The 10,718-nt window shown below is 40.3% G+C and overlaps 1 long non-coding RNA gene across 1 annotated transcript; it reads left to right on the top strand.

The window, feature by feature from the left end:
* Positions 1–8,629: 8,629 nt before the first annotated feature.
* On the top strand, positions 8,630–9,804 carry LOC120288198. The gene is made up of 2 exons (XR_005546497.1): positions 8,630–9,466; positions 9,554–9,804. It is a non-coding gene; the product is annotated as an uncharacterized LOC120288198 (long non-coding RNA).
* The last annotated feature ends 914 nt before the right edge of the window (positions 9,805–10,718 follow it).

Raw genomic sequence — 10,718 nt, 5'->3', positions numbered from 1 at the left:
TATCCTTGTAAGGCGCACAATCACTCCTTCATCTTAGCCAGGTGCTTTTCGCTCTCTCTATCTAGGTGGGGTGTTAGCTCTTCCTTCCGAGGAGGATCTAAGTTGACGACAATTGGCGTGACAAAAGGGGCTTCTTCGGCAGTTTCCTTTCCCAGAAGGTTGGTGACATGTGGGTCTCCCGTTAACGGGGAACATGTCCTTACGATGTAAGAGTGGATGTCCTAGCAATAGCTACGACGGGGGGCTCTTTGAACTTTTGGATTATCTTTAGCATCATTGCGGTAAGTTGGGCTAACGGGTCATCCATCTTGACCATGCGTGTGTTAGTGTCCTTGTTCTCCATCCTGGTTTTCGATCAAGTGCAAATCGGAGATCTCCGTTTGTTTGTGTCAACAATTGACGGAAGATAATCGATTGGGTAGCACCTGGCGAAAGGGTAAATAAGCGTATATAAGCACAAGAAATAAACAGGTGGTCGGCCCATGATAGAGATCTAATCATCCTAATTCGTTCATTTCATTGAAAGCAATGTTGCTACATAATGCAAGATATGAGGGAGAACCCCTAAACAACGAAACTATTTTGAAGACGGAAAGACACTCTCTTAACTCTCAACATTGAGACTTGAGATAAACTCCTTAACATTGTAACATATGTAAGCATGGTCCCACTACATATCACACTTGACTCAATCTAACTATGAGGATAACTTCCGCTCGTGGTAGCCCCACTAACTCGGGTCAACTTCGAGGCATGCTCCTCGAGCTTCCTTTTGAGGCGCTTGATCTCGGCTCGATTGGTGATCTTCAATGGCACTTCAGGAATCTTCGGGCGGAGGCTCTCCTTTAGGGGCGAAAATGATGCGAAGCCGGGTACCCCCATTGTATGCTAATCAAAGTTACAACTAACCTAATTTGTCATGAATTGACAAAAAAAAAGGCGAATAAGTAAATTGCGAAGAAAAGAATTCGAAAAACTTACCTTACTCATTAAGTAGCAATGCCAATGACATAGACATGCACATGGGTAGTGGTTCGATTTTTACTCTAGACGGCTCAAAATGGAGCCATAGGATCATCGTACCAAACCAACAAGATCGTGGCTAGATCGTGTTAACCATGACTCCGGCTTTATCAAAGAACCGACTCGTATCGCATGGTTGCAGACTAGGGTGGGGACCTTTGATATCAGGATGGAAATTTCAAGATTGAGATGGGCAACTCATACTATATGGTTGTAATCGGAGTGGTATCCATCTCAACACCATGCTAGGTGATCTTATGTAGCCCCGGTCTGGCGATAGGTAATGTGTGCCATGGTGTAGTGCAATGCAGGGAACACAGGCATGACAATTTATAAGCAAATAGCACTTCATGCGTAAATAAACCATTCATTATAGCACCCCCTACAAAACAAGGGTTAGCAATACTTCTCCTTATACCCCTCATTCAGCATGACCATTTAACACCTGACACGATAAGGATGTACCTGATATCTTCGCTGCCAAACAAAAATGTTTTTGAACAAGATCAATTCTTGCTTAAGTCCTCTAAGGTCTAAAACCAAGCCCTTAGCGGAGTCACCAAACTATCGCAACCTACCCCTCGGGGGGGGGACATGTTTAGAGGTATTGCCTAAATGATGGACCTAAGGCCGATGATTAGGCGCGGGCTCTCCCAAGCCCATACCTCGCGTGACATTAGGGAATTTTTAAGAATTCACAAAAAGAGTCGCCACTAACCTATTGGGGTTGGCTAGAAACCAAATGATACATGAGAGTGTACATCACTTCCTACGCAACCAGAGAATCTAGGGTCGGGGACTTAATTATACTAATTGATCAATTAGTGCCATTTTGGTACCTAATTTTGTTCATTTAAAAAATATATATTTTTATCAAGCAGATTGGATTGTTTTACATATATCCACTAACATGTAAGATGATAATGTGGGTGCGCAATCATTAAAATATCAATTTGCAACCAGAATCCTAATTGCATTAAACTTTAGCACGTGCAATTAAACATAATAAATTATGCAAATTAAACATGTGATATTATCAATATACGAGCAAATAAATGTCTAATTATACTAAGAATGCAAGACATGACAATTCCTAACCAAACCCTACATTTTTTTAATTTTCGATTTTTTTTTTGAAAAAATATATTTTTTTGGGCGAACCAAGTCGGGTCGGGTCGAGTTTGACCCGACCCAAATATGACCCGGTTGGGTGGGTCGACTTAACATGCACAAGTTCGGCCCGATTGGGGTGGGCCAATCAGCTCGCCCGTAAGGCCCAGGCCCGACCAGCCGTGGTGGGGCCTGCGTTTGATAGAGGGTTAGGCCCAACTCTTTTTTTCTTTCTTCTGATAGGGTCTCTCGCAAGCCCGAATGAAAGAGGGCCGCATAGATCTAGCCTAGCTCGGCCCTTGACCCTACTCCACAGTAGGGGACGACAAGGTGCGCGATGCAAATGACCCCTCCGGTGAGGGCTGCGACGGTGCCGCTTCAACTGGGCGAACGAGAGTGACCCTCAACGTCTGGAGTCGGGAGTTCCAACAGCTATGGTGAACACGTTGGCCGAGGCTAGCGTTTCGCTAGCTCGCAGCCCCTACCCTGCGACTATCTAGTTGCGACAGGGGAAGCGGCGGTAGCGACGGTGACTAGTGCAAGCGACGACTAACCAGAGCGTGATGCTCCTACTTTGACCAGGTAGGGACACGGCTTGGCCTATGGCTAGACCACGACGATGCTCGGATGACCAAAAAGGGCTGAAGTCAAGGACGGCAAAGCAAGATTCATCTCGGCATTTGGACAAATAGATGGGGGGCACTCAAGGTTCGGCCATGTGAAAGCTGAAGGAAGAAAAATAGGGCTTGGGCTGAGGCCGCTAGGCAGGGGGGGAAAAAAAGAAAAGGAAAAGGGCCAGGCCCACGCGGGGGAAGAAGAAAAGGAAGAGGGGTAGGTAGGGCCAAGGCTGGATCCGGCCCGACCTGACCCCTACGGCTCCTTTTTTTTAACGATTTTTTAAATAATTCTTTTTAATTCTTTTTAATTTTAATTTTTTTAATTTTTTTAATCAAAATATTTTATATGTGCCTGAAAATACAAATTAGATGTCAACAAAAGGCAACCACCAGCAAGGGTTACCCTTGCCGAGGTTTGGCAAGAGGAGGCCTTGCTAGCCTGCCCGCATGGGTTTGTCTATTGTGGGACTCCAATAGAAGCATCAACGTGCTTTGAAGAACTTGACACTAATAACACAGCCGTTCAAAACATTGATGTTCTTTACTCTACCATGATTCAACATGTTCAAAGGTCAATAATTTATCCTCAGAGAAAGAGTGGTTGGCTTATGTTTTATGTTCTGGCTATGATTATATTTGGTCCTCGTCAATCCCTATCGAGACAAGGTAGCTCTTGGCTTGAGTGGACCCTTTATCTCAAACCTTCAACCTTTTTATACCAAACTTGCTCTTCTTTGAGAAGTCACACATGCTCAATCCAAGCCCAAGCCGTCGTTGTCAATTGCACTCATCAATTGCTGTAAAGCTCCTGCCGTTGATGAAGAAATGGCCACTTTCGTGAAAGGAGAACATGAACCAGAGAGTCGGCCAGAGGAAGAAGGGAGAAGAAGAAAGAAAAAGATTAAAAAAGATTAAATTTTTAAATTTGGACAAAAATACCTCTAATCATAACTTAAAGTGGCTGAGAGATCCATATGATTACTAGGCCCTTGTTTGACACTATATTGATCATTTTAAGCTCTTATTTAAGATAAAATTCTGGACCATCTTTTAAGAAAACGACCATATTTTAAGCCTTTCTTTAAAATTTTCTCTTTTGTTAATTTTATAAAGTTAATAATCGCCATCGAGGTCAACCCTAATCCCATCCACGATTTCCACTTCATATTATTGTGTACTGGGGCCTGGATGTTCGACAGGGGTACATATCCTTCACCTACCCTAGCTCACCCTCTCTCTCTCTCTCTCTCTCTCTCTCTCTCTCTCTCCACACATGGACACCATATGTCTCCGATGATCTGGGAAGATGAACTTGATATGATAAGAGAAAGTGAGTTTAGGATACGCATGATCAATGCCCTTCAGACTTCAAGTAAAGCTTGCAATATAACTCCTCTCCTCTAGGCGAGGGTTCGTTCTCTACCCTCACATACAAAGAGGAAAAGAGCAGAGGCGAAGCACCAAATTATTTTTCGAGATGGTGAGGCTATTCAAAATAGGTTGTTTGCATTTACTTACTTAGTTGGAATATTCCATTTTTTCCAGCTAGAATAGATGATTTGAATATTTGGCATCAAGTAATTCGGATGATCAACCGTAAATCAAATTGAATTAATCACTTTTAACTTTATTGTCAATGATAAGCTTGCAAAATTAGTTGTCTCTATTCTATAAGGGAAAGGTAGGACTAGGGACCATTACTACATAATTGCATACTTTAAACATCTATAATTTAGGATAAGACATGTTAAGAAGTATGGACAACCAAAAATATGTTGCCCAGATGAATCAACAGGGAAAAAGCTAATGAATTGAGAAACTAGAACAAAGTCACGTGATGCTCATGCTTAATGGAGACTCTCCCAAGCCCTTATTGATTGTAACTTGGTTTTTCAAATTCAATCATGCATTATAATCACTTTGGAGCTGTCAATCATTTATGGGCATGTGAAATGCCCTCTTGGTACCTTTCTTTCTATAAAATCATTTACATGCAATCTTCATTAATTTCATTAACCTAAGCCACTAACATGAGAAAATAGGGAAAAGTACCAAATTTTTTTAAACCTATTGCAATTATGTCGATTCGGTCCCATATCTTTCAATTGTACCAATTTAGTGCTAATAGGCAATTTTGGCAAAAAATTGTTGACACGAATGCTACTTATCCTATGTACCACGGCCATTACTAACATGAACATTTTTTTAATAAGATTTTTTTAGTAGTTTTTCTTTCTTTCTTTCTTTCTTTCCTTTCATTTTGGTTGGCAAGGGCTACGAGCCCCATCTAGAGCCAGTGGCAGCCTAACATGCTACGAGAGAGGGTGTGAAGGCCCTAAATGGCCTCATCGGACATGGGTGACATGGGCCTAGGCGAGGGCTATGACCCTCATTAGTGGTTGAAGAGAGCTTGTTGCCCTTACTAGCCAAAATGAAAAGAAAAAAAAAAAAAGTCACAAAAAATTCATTTTAAAAAAATGGTTAAATTGTCTATATAAGCATTGGTCGTGTCACATAAAACAATCAATGTCCATGTCAATGATTTTTAACCAAAATAGGTCAAAAAGACTCAATTGGTGAACTGTGAAAATGTTTAGAATTAAATTGACATAATAAAAAAGTGTATAATTGAATGGACATAATTTTAATAGATTTGGAAATTTTTTAGTACGTTTCTTGAATAAGACTGCACTCACCTTTTGACATTGCCATATCTCAGACACTCTATCCAGCACAACGGTCGGCGAGGCTCGAGCACTTCTTCGTGTTCTTCTCACGTTTTCTTGACGGTTTCTCATGGTACAATGTCATAAAAACTTCTTACGAAGAATCACTAGTGAATCAAGCTCAAGGGCGTCCCTGCATGAATATATTGCTGGCCCAGTCATGACAGTTTCCCCGGATTTTTTTAACCCGAAAAAGAGCATGATAAGTCAAGCCAACTCATTGATTTCATTTTGCCTCTTTAACTTCCAGTTTGGTTGCAAGCTTGTATTATCGAGTTCGAGAAAAATCAGGGTGCATTTATTTTATAGAAACTTTCATGATACAAAGAATATGCTTTCTAAAAATTATTTTTAGGAAAATGATTAGTTTTTCTTTCTTTGTTGATATGTGACTAATTTTTTTTTTTTTTTGGGTATTTGTATCTTATTTAAAAAATGATTTCGATCTCATGACTTTATCTTGGACAATATAAAATTTGAATTTTTAAATTTTTTTAAATTTTATTATTCTATTTTTTTTTTTCTCTTTTCTTTCTTTTAACTTCTTCCTTTGCCAATTAATGGTCTTTGATAACTGGTCACAGGTGCAGGTCGGTGAGGTTGAGCCTTGCCAAATCTCAGTGAGGTTGGAGCTCACCTGAGGCTAGTGAGCTCAAGCGCACCAGATTTCGGTGAGGTCGCCAGCCTTTGCTTGTGGCCTGTTGCGACAACCAATAGAGGAAAAAGGAAAAAAAAAAAGACAGAAAAAAAAAGTGTTTTCCTCTTTAGATTTAGGAATCCACTTTTCTAATTTTATGTATAAATCTCACTGAAAAGTATTTTTGGTTGACTTGTTATTTTCATTGAACCAAATGGGAGAAAGTCTAAAATACTCTTCCTGGAACATACTTTCACTAAAACAAATGCACCCTAAATTTCTTGCTAAATCTTGGTATATTAGAGAAAATATCTTTGAATAGCAAAGTAATTCAAAATATTACTCTCAATTAGATGAAGACCAATTAAGCAATTCTTGTACTCTTAGCAAAGTGCAGTGAGAGTGTCCACAACTAACAAATTCATTTTATCTTTCCTTTGTATAGATGATTTCATCTTTCCATTTATAAAGGCCGTAGTTAGGAAAGTTGTTGTACTGCAGTTATTCTAGCCGGTGTCTTTCTATAAACCATTAGCTATTTTGTAAATTAATTACATGTAAGAAATAATAGAAAAGAGCATTTTGTCCAATTCTTTTTTGCATCAGAGCCTGCTGCTCACAAGCATAATCTTCAATTTTTATTTTTTATTTTTGCAATGGTGGGAGGATCCTCAAACACTAGCTCTCTTATGATAGTCAATGACCCCTCTTCAAATAACGCCACCATTCTTGTGTCTATTAATGCAACTATGCAACTACCCTACAAGTTAACGTCAATGCTTAATCCTTCTTGGTTGGCTCAATATAACTTTTTGCTCCTAGGCTATGATTTACTGGGGTATGTTGATGGAATGATATTATGTTCGTCTAACACCTACTATTGATAGCAAAACTATTGCCAATCCATCTTATTCGCATTGAGTATGCAAAGATCAACTATTGCTTCAAGCAATCATAGCTTTCACTTCGGACTCAAATTGCATCTGCCAAAATAGCACTTGAGGCTTGGAACAAACTTTCACATCGCTTTGTCATGAGTCTCATGGAGTGTTTAATCCTCACAAAATGTGTCATTAGATCAGTGGCTAAGTATATACAAATCATCAAAGGAATTGCTGATGAACTTGCCATCATCAATTCTCCCATTCGTGATGATGATTTAACAACACATATTTTTAATGGGCTTAGCTCTGATTCAAGGAAAACTATCTCCATCATAGAACGTAAATCACCCATTTCCTTTGAGGAACTTTGATATATTTATTGACTTCTAGCAATATCTTAAAAGGGAAGAGAGTCAGGGCGAATCAACTCTTGTCGCTACAAAATTTGCCAAGAAAGTCTCTCATAGGAAAACCAACCAGCACTCCATCTCAAATCGAGGTTCAAACTCCTAGTGAACTTGACAATTTCATTGGCAAAGGAGAAAAAATTATGATCATAACCAACCCACTCAAAAAGCATGAATCCTATTCCAACTATGTGAACGAGTAAGTCACTCAACCAAGCAAATGTTATCAGGTCAACGATATTTCTTCTCTCCTCCTAGTGCAAAAATAATATAGTGTTATCTCGTCAAGCAGAGCAAGGATGGTTCATGCGCTCTGGAGCATCTCATCATGTGACTTCAAATCTAGAAAATCTCTCTTTGCATCCAAATTATGAAGGCACAAACAAAATTGTTATGGCGATGGCTAAATTTTGCAAATAATACACATATATTCAACAAAACTTCCTTGCCCCACCTTGCCTCTACCCCCAGTTTCATATTCATTGTCTGATGTTTTGTGTGTCCTTGATATTAGTAAACACTTAATATATGTTTTAAATTTTTCTAAGATTAACCAAACATCTATTGAATTTTTTCTTGACCATCTTTTGGTGAAGGATTTGTGCACAAGGGCAACTCTCCATTGAGACTTGAATAACAATGATACTTATGAACTTCCATCTTCACTCCATGTGACTCATATGCCACCCTTCACTATGATTGGTGTCTATGCAACCTCTAGTGATTGGCATCGACATCTTGGTCATTGCTCTCATAAGATTTTAGAGTTTCTTTCAAAATTGAAGTTAATTCCTTCTATTTCCAAGTCACATTCTAGACTTTTGTGCAAATCATGTCAATCTAGTAACTTCTGTTTGGTACTACTACATAGTCTATCCAACGACTCTTGAACTCATTTATAATGATGTTTTGGGTCACATTTCAGTGAAAATAATAGATGACTTTTCCTATTATGTTATTTTTATGGATCACTATTGTTGACACCTAAGTTTTAATTAGGCTAAATTAGGCCTTAATTTCCTTTTTAATCTTTATTTTCGGATAATAAGTAATAAAAATAAATAAAAAACAAAAACAAACAAAAAAGAAAGCCCATCGAGACTGGGCCTTCGCGCCCCGCCCCCTTCTTTCCTCTCTCCCCGCGCGGGCCCCAGGGCCCAGCCCTTTTTTTTTTCCTTCAGCTTAGGCCCCCCCCCTCTCTCCTTCTTCCTCCTGTCTTCTTCTTCCTCCTTCGCCTCTGCATCTCACGCGCAGTGGCTGGCGACGCGCTCAAAGACGGCCTACGACAGAGAGGAATAGAGGTAGGCCGCCGAAGGAGAGGACGACTCGCAGGCGCCTTCAATGCGCGCCTTTAGTGCTGAGATGAGACGTCGGTTCGGTCGAGGGAGAGGCCGGTCGGCGCGCCAAAGACCGCCGGCCAAGGCCTCCGTCGACCGGCCTTCGCGCCTATAAATAGGGCATCGGAGAGGAAGAGAAGGGCCACCGACGCCGCGAAGGATCAAGGGCTGCAAGCTTCAAACCTCCCCGAAAGACTTCAGGGAGGCCCGGGGACGAGCAGGCCGAGATCCGAGGTAGCCAGCTCCGATCACTTCCTCCAAGAGACATCAGAAGAGGTCCGAGAGCCGGCCAACCCTAGGATCCAGATCTAGCTGGAGCGGAAGAAGCCGAGGCCGCAGAAGGTCGGAGCCGGAGAGAGTGAGTTCCGGAGGGAGAGGGTCGACCAAGGTCCAGATCTGGAGGTCAATTCAGCTCTGCCGCAGCCCCGACGCCGTCCAGATCTGAGTGATCCACTGCCTTATCCATCAATTTATTGTGAATGTGGAGGTCGTAAGAAGTACCCGATCGAAGCATCTTCCTTGAAAAAAGCCATCGGCATCGCCAAGTTACAAAAGCCGCTGGAATCGTCATATTATGTCCAAAAGGGTGACCCTGCACTTGCAAGATGGATCGAAGGAGGAAGCCGCCGAGACGAGACTGAAATCCCTTCTCCCTCTATCACTGAAAAGCCTCTCTTCGCCTGTCGAGTGGCCACTTGCTGAACTCGCCTTCATTGCCTGAAGATGTACGTCCCCGGTAAAATATTTCACATACTTTCTCCCTCTCTCTGTATATATATATTTACTTATTTTTACATGATCTTGCATTGCAGGATTTGGAGAAGCATCGCCTGAAAAGAAAGCGGCGAATCATCTGCACAAGAAGATGTTCATTTACATTTAGGATCGACAGTACTTACAGCCTGAGGTTCAGAAGATCTGACCCCGCTCTTGCTTCATTTTCATTTGCTTCAACAGTTGGAGGCACGAAAATTTTGACTGATGCTGGATACCCGGGCGAAAGATACCTTTCTATCGAATCACCCCTAATTTATTGATGGATTAACAATGTTGTCAAAGTCAATTCAAGGGTTGTAGCGTGTAGGCAGGTTTCTCTCCGCTTGACCTTGGTGCAGAAATTGCACGGATAAGCGGTTGCTTGCATCTATCCGAGTTCACGTTTTTAAGGCAGTTATAAGCTTTCATGAGCTTTAAACAAACTGCTGAATTTATATTTTCTCTGTTAAGTAAATTTGCAAGGGAATGAACCATGAACAAAAATCTGTTGGAAAGTTTTGAACTTTCTTTATTTAATAAAAAATGAATGATTTGAAAAATATTTTTCTAGAAATGATTACTCATATAGCTTAAATTAATTGGTCATTGAATTATTTTTCATCATCAACAATAATTTATTTGTAAACGTTTTCTTTATAATGAAAATATTTATCGCTTATTTATTTTTATAAATAATATAAATGATTTTTTAGCAAAATATATTGTAAATCGTGCATTTTTCTTTTTTTTGGTCAAACAAAGGAAGCCTCAATGACACAAAACAGTATACTGACACAAATGAATATAGACAGTGCGCCCCACCGTTGCTTATGAACTCGAACAAAATTCAAGAAGTAAAACCATAAAAAGTCTCACGGACCACACTAAATAGTGATTGATGATTACAAGACACGATGTCCTTTTATCATCTATCCCACAATTAGTAAAACCTTGTGCTACTTGAGGAAATAAAAAAGAAAATCAACATTAGGTAGATAATAAATTTACGTATATCTTTTTTGGACGTAAAAGTAGTGTAAAAAAAGGTTTCCACCTAAGCCCATATAGCCTCCGTCCATCATCATGAAAATGTTCGCACATTTTCCTTTTCCTTTTGTCCACTACTCTATGCAGACGGTTCAAGTAACGAATTGACTGTCGAGTACGCGTTGAGGCTAAAAAACCTAGACAACCCATTTGTCGGAATTCAAAAGGTGATGT

The sequence above is a fragment of the Eucalyptus grandis genome, chromosome 9, assembly GCF_016545825.1.
Source record: "Eucalyptus grandis isolate ANBG69807.140 chromosome 9, ASM1654582v1, whole genome shotgun sequence".
Lineage (NCBI taxonomy): Eukaryota > Viridiplantae > Streptophyta > Magnoliopsida > Myrtales > Myrtaceae > Eucalyptus > Eucalyptus grandis.
This window is presented reverse-complemented; position numbering and strand designations above follow the sequence as displayed.